This window comes from Sitodiplosis mosellana, unplaced genomic scaffold (assembly GCF_009176505.1).
Source record: "Sitodiplosis mosellana isolate CC-2019 unplaced genomic scaffold, AAFC_SMos_1.0 Smas_scaffold_5678, whole genome shotgun sequence".
Classification (NCBI taxonomy): Eukaryota; Metazoa; Arthropoda; class Insecta; order Diptera; family Cecidomyiidae; genus Sitodiplosis; species Sitodiplosis mosellana.
The window spans coordinates 1-5,971 of record NW_022600920.1 but is presented as its reverse complement, the minus strand read 5'-3'; the positions used below and the strand labels follow the sequence as shown (position 1 = coordinate 5,971).

Below are 5,971 nucleotides of genomic sequence, written 5' to 3'. Positions count from 1 at the left end.
TTTTTTCATTCTTTTTCCAGTTTTTTGGTTAAACAATCGCGTTTGTTGATTTTATTTTGACAATTGATTTACAATTTGTATCTTTTCATCATCAGAGTGTCTTTTATTGAGCGCAAACACACGGAATAGCATCGCATTTGTTGTGCAAATCACAATCAGAAATTATCGCAGCCGTTTTACTGCCAGTGACTCGCACCAAAACCGCATACATACACAACCTCACAACTGAGTTGGTGGTACGTGTTGCAAATAGCAAATCGTAAGAAATTAATTTTTTTTTTCATTCTTTTTTCAGTTTTTTGGTTAAACAATCGCGTTTGTTGAATTTTTTTTTGATTTTTGAGTGTTAATTAAATCTGTTTGTATTTTTTCATCATCAGAGTGGCTTTTATTGAGCGCAAAAACACGGAGTAGCATCGCATTTGCTGTGTAAATCACAATCAGAAATTATTGTCAGCCGTTTTATTGCCAGTGACTCGCATCAAAACCGTGCACATACTCAATTTCACATCTGAGGTGGCGATTCGTGACATACAGACAGCAAATCGTAAGAAAATTATTTATTTTTCATTCTTTTTGAGTTAACGACGTGTGGTTCATTTCATAATGAGGATTTTTTGAGTGGAACTTATTGCAAAATGAAACTTTCTAAATTTATTCGTATTTTGGTCTTCGTTTACTATCAGATGATTTCTATTATCGCCGAGCGATGTGGAGTTTCTGAGCGGTTCGTTCGGTATTTCTTATCGCTATATGAAGTGGCACATGATCAATTCCATGAAATCGAGCTGGTGTCAGAGTGCATTCTCTTCTTAAAGTATGCAATCCAAAATCGGAATAATCAATCTGGAATCAATGAAAATCAAGTCCATTCATTGGCGATTCGGTACAATGTTCACCCGTTCATTGCATCAATTGTGTTGAATTTTAAAGAAAATTATGTTTCTTTATTAACTGTTGACGAAATGTTGATTATTTTGACACACATTTTGGATAACCTTGGCCACATTGTTAATTTTTGGTTGCCGTGAAAGAAAATTTTCATCGAATAAAATTTATAATACGATTTATGACAAAAGGAATTGTAGTTATATTTTATTAAGATCAATAAAAATAGATTAAATATATTTGCTTTGAGAGTATTATTCGTCCAGCGAAGCGGACGGGGTAAGCTAGTATAATATAATTGATACCATTAAAAAATGGAATAACAAAATTCGGAAGAGCTGTTGGATCGGACATACACATCGATTCTATTTTGTGCGACAAGGAACATTGCTCAATTGTTGTGGATGGCTACAATGTCAACTTAATTGACACATCAGAATACGGTGTTTTCGTCAACAATGCTTCGGTTGCAACGGACTCGGTTAAGCTGTGGCCAGGCGATACTATTCACGTGATCTTCAACAGGTCCGAGTACGAGTTTATTAGAAGAGGATTGAGAGCAGAATCTTACGAATATATAATTCAATGTGCCGACGATATTTAAAATTCAATTCAATTTAATTTGTATTCTTTTTCCGAATAAACTTTATTCTCATTTCAATTTATAAAACCAAAAAAACCATCCGTCTCTTTTGTTACGCATTTTATTTTTTCAGCCTTCTTTACAGCTATTCCGAAACAATTAAGAATCCATAGCAAACCATTGTTCCTGCGGTCTAACGTGAGAAATCTCAGATCGATAACATCTGATCCATCTTTAGAAGAAGAACAGACCAACAAGAGAATGGAAACTTTGGCCGATAAGTTAATTCCAAGCCTAGCATATGCATATACATCGCTTTGGGTTGCGTATGAAGTAGACAAATTTGGGACCGAATATCAGACTTCAAAGTCTGTTTTACTTTTATTGACATACTTCTGTATCAATTCCATCAGTTTCCTTAAATATAACATGAAACTGATGATGATTATTAAACTCTCCAATGGTTTTTCCATTTTGGATTGACTGACGTTGCAGTTTTTGTCTATCTATTTATAGTGAATTCGATTATATTTACCCAAGCACATTACAAGAGGTTTTTGAAATTAGGTTACGTCATGACAACATTCAAATGAAATATGTGAATTAAATACATATGTATGTTGAAGAGAAGAGGTCAAGGTTGGAATTAGTTTGGTCATTCGGATTTTGGATTGAATCAGGGAACTGTTGAGTTGATTGCGTACGCTTATTAGTCTTTTGCAATATAACCTGATATGCTGTAATCTTTGTAAAATTTTAAAATGTTGTGTATTTTTCTTCTACAAACTTGAAGCAGTTGGAATGAAGCACTTCGTTGCTCGCATCGACTTATGCCTCTCCACGCAGAAATAGTTTGGTAGAACACGTTTACATGTAAATGAATCGACGATATGCATGAATATTTTTTCGACAATTTACGTAATTAGGGCATTGAACAACAGACAAAAAAAAAACAGAAAAACATTACCTGACCTTGTGCAGAGACTCATGTGAAGTTTGTAAATCAATCAAAATTTAATGTGGATTGCCTTGAGTTGTAATTCTGGGAGGGAAGGGCAATTCCAAATGTGCTCTGAAGTATAAATATGCTGTTGTGTATTACAATCAAAATTAGTCAGTTGAAAAAGGCATAAAGTCAAACACATCAAAGTAAGTAACATATCGGGTACAGCTAAAAATTGCTTGTATTACAATCAAAATTAGTTAGTTGAAAAAGGCATAAAGTCAAACACATCAAAGTAAGTAACATATTGGGTACAGCAAAAGAAAGTAATATATTGATTGAGACTTGAGAATTGTGAAGATAATATAGAACCGTCTGAAATACATTCGGCTATGAGTAGCACGCTTAAGCGAATTGCCAATGCAATAAAAGAACATCGTGGATATTTAAACTTGAGGACTTGCATCGAATTATTGAAGGAAAAGCAGCGCTATATTGATGAAGAAGAAAAATATTATAGTGAATTGGAATTCGGCTATATCAGACTTTATTTATTGACAATGCTTTGCGACTGCATACCATCTTTTAGAAGTTATCAAAAATTAAACTAAAGAAACAACAGTAAAACGACAAAAGAAGGAGAAGCGAACAACAAGAGAAGGAGAAGCGGAGCACTTATAAGATGAAATACACAGAGAAATTCCTAAAATAGATCAAACGAATGATATGATCTATATATATAAAAGAGTAGCACGTTTTGGCGTTGAGGCTTATGCCTGTGAAAACGGGTGGAGTTTTTTTTGAATTTCTTTTTGTAGGAGGAAGGTATTGTTTCGTAGATGGTTTTGAAAAAAAAAAATTTAAAAAAATTCAAAAAAAAAAAATTTGTGAGCAAAAATGTGGAAACCTTACCTTTTCCATACAAATCCATACGAACGGATTACACTAACAACAATATGTCTCACGCAGCCGTCGGACGAACGAAACGAGTGTGAAAGGGGAATATGGAGGGGAAATGCACTCATCGTTCGTTTGACGGCTGTGTGTGGCTTATTGTTGTTGGTGTAATCCGTTTGTATGGTTTTGTATGGTTTTGTATGGAAATGGTTTTTTTGTCTTTTTCTTTCAAAATATATGTTAAAATAAATGGAAATAAATAAAATTAATTCAATTTTATTTTATTTTAATGAATTAAAATATTTTCAATGGAATAAAAAGCGAATAATGTGAGTTCCTTATTGTGAATTCGCCTTTCTGAATTCGCTTTATATTCAGCAAATCGTCATACGATTTTGCTCTGTGTTTGTGTGAACAGTGTAAATGCCAGTGCAAAATTCAGTGTGTATTGTAACCAAACCCGCAAAGAAAACCGAATCACACAGACGCACAACATATGATCCGTTATGTGTATTAGTAGCGTCAGTCGGCACGTGACATTAATACTCCATTGTGATTGGCTGTTGAAACGTTGGCGACACTGTCACAAAAACCAACGACGTTTGAATAGCCAATCACGTTTGAGTATTAATGTCACGTGCCGACTGACGCTACTAATACACATAACGGATCATATGTTGTGCGGCTGTGTGATTCGGTTTTCTTTGCGTGTTTGATGCATTTGGCATTTAGCAAGTGGAATTCGTGCGGAATAGTTTATTCTGATACAATTTGTGTGCCAGTTTTGCGTTGCAATCAATAAATTGTAAGTGAATATCGTTTTTTTCAATTATTTTGTCCAGTCTGAGTGTTAAGTGAAAATTAATCGATATTTTTCATTGTCAGATTGCATTGAATTTTGTTTTAATTGCGAAAATTGCTGTACCAAGAATTGGAACTGCGCGCATACACAAATTGTTATCGCAGCTGGTGGTTCATGTTCCAAATAGCAAATTGTAAGAAATTAATTTACTTTTTCATTCTTTTTCATTTTTTTGGTGAAATAATTGTGTTTCTCAAGTTTTTTTATGATTTTTCGAGTGTTAATTAAATCTGTTTGCAATTTTTCATCGTCAGAGTGTGTTCTATTGAGCGTAAACACAACGGAGCAACATCGCAATCGTTGTGTGTTGGTGTTGGTGTTGAACTGGATTCAACGGAACTAAGTAAATATTTTTTTTCCATTCCGATTTCGATTATTTTTTTTATTTCGCGTTTACAATATGTTCTTTTCAATTTCAAATTGTTAGTTTTGATCGATTCGTGTTTGTTATTCGCGCATTCATAATCACACTTGGAAGAAAATTGATAGCTGTTTCAACTGTGTCAGTGATTTGAATCGAGACCGGCTGCATACATAACCTCACAACTGAGCTGGTGGTACGTGTTGCAAATTGCAAATCGTAAGAAATTAATTTATTTTTTCATTCTTTTTCCAGTTTTTTGGTTAAACAATCGCGTTTGTTGATTTTATTTTGACAATTGATTTACAATTTGTATCTTTTCATCATCAGAGTGTCTTTTATTGAGCGCAAACACACGGAATAGCATCGCATTTGTTGTGCAAATCACAATCAGAAATTATCGCAGCCGTTTTACTGCCAGTGACTCGCACCAAAACCGCATACATACACAACCTCACAACTGAGTTGGTGGTACGTGTTGCAAATAGCAAATCGTAAGAAATTAATTTTTTTTTTCATTCTTTTTTCAGTTTTTTGGTTAAACAATCGCGTTTGTTGAATTTTTTTTTGATTTTTGAGTGTTAATTAAATCTGTTTGTATTTTTTCATCATCAGAGTGGCTTTTATTGAGCGCAAAAACACGGAGTAGCATCGCATTTGCTGTGTAAATCACAATCAGAAATTATTGTCAGCCGTTTTATTGCCAGTGACTCGCATCAAAACCGTGCACATACTCAATTTCACATCTGAGGTGGCGATTCGTGACATACAGACAGCAAATCGTAAGAAAATTATTTATTTTTCATTCTTTTTGAGTTAACGACGTGTGGTTCATTTCATAATGAGGATTTTTTGAGTGGAACTTATTGCAAAATGAAACTTTCTAAATTTATTCGTATTTTGGTCTTCGTTTACTATCAGATGATTTCTATTATCGCCGAGCGATGTGGAGTTTCTGAGCGGTTCGTTCGGTATTTCTTATCGCTATATGAAGTGGCACATGATCAATTCCATGAAATCGAGCTGGTGTCAGAGTGCATTCTCTTCTTAAAGTATGCAATCCAAAATCGGAATAATCAATCTGGAATCAATGAAAATCAAGTCCATTCATTGGCGATTCGGTACAATGTTCACCCGTTCATTGCATCAATTGTGTTGAATTTTAAAGAAAATTATGTTTCTTTATTAACTGTTGACGAAATGTTGATTATTTTGACACACATTTTGGATAACCTTGGCCACATTGTTAATTTTTGGTTGCCGTGAAAGAAAATTTTCATCGAATAAAATTTATAATACGATTTATGACAAAAGGAATTGTAGTTATATTTTATTAAGATCAATAAAAATAGATTAAATATATTTGCTTTGAGAGTATTATTCGTCCAGCGAAGCGGACGGGGTAAGCTAGTATAATATAATTGATACCATTAAAAA

General features: G+C 33.8%; 2 long non-coding RNA genes across 4 annotated transcripts; both read left to right on the top strand.

Annotated features, from left to right (window-relative positions):
- The first annotated feature begins 101 nt into the window (after window positions 1-101).
- LOC129572885 (uncharacterized) lies at window positions 102-855 on the top strand. Its single transcript, XR_008688524.1, has 3 exons — window positions 102-259; window positions 381-547; window positions 687-855. It is a non-coding gene; the product is annotated as an uncharacterized LOC129572885 (long non-coding RNA).
- Window positions 856-4,052: 3,197 nt separating this feature from the next.
- On the top strand, window positions 4,053-5,624 carry LOC129572884 (uncharacterized). 3 transcript variants are annotated; one of them, XR_008688523.1, is made up of 7 exons: window positions 4,053-4,116; window positions 4,197-4,306; window positions 4,428-4,516; window positions 4,601-4,730; window positions 4,865-5,028; window positions 5,150-5,316; window positions 5,456-5,624. It is a non-coding gene; the product is annotated as an uncharacterized LOC129572884 (long non-coding RNA). The 3 variants fall into 3 exon arrangements; XR_008688522.1 differs by having other exon boundaries at window positions 4,601-4,753; window positions 4,865-5,005; XR_008688521.1 differs by having other exon boundaries at window positions 4,601-4,753.
- The last annotated feature ends 347 nt before the right edge of the window (window positions 5,625-5,971 follow it).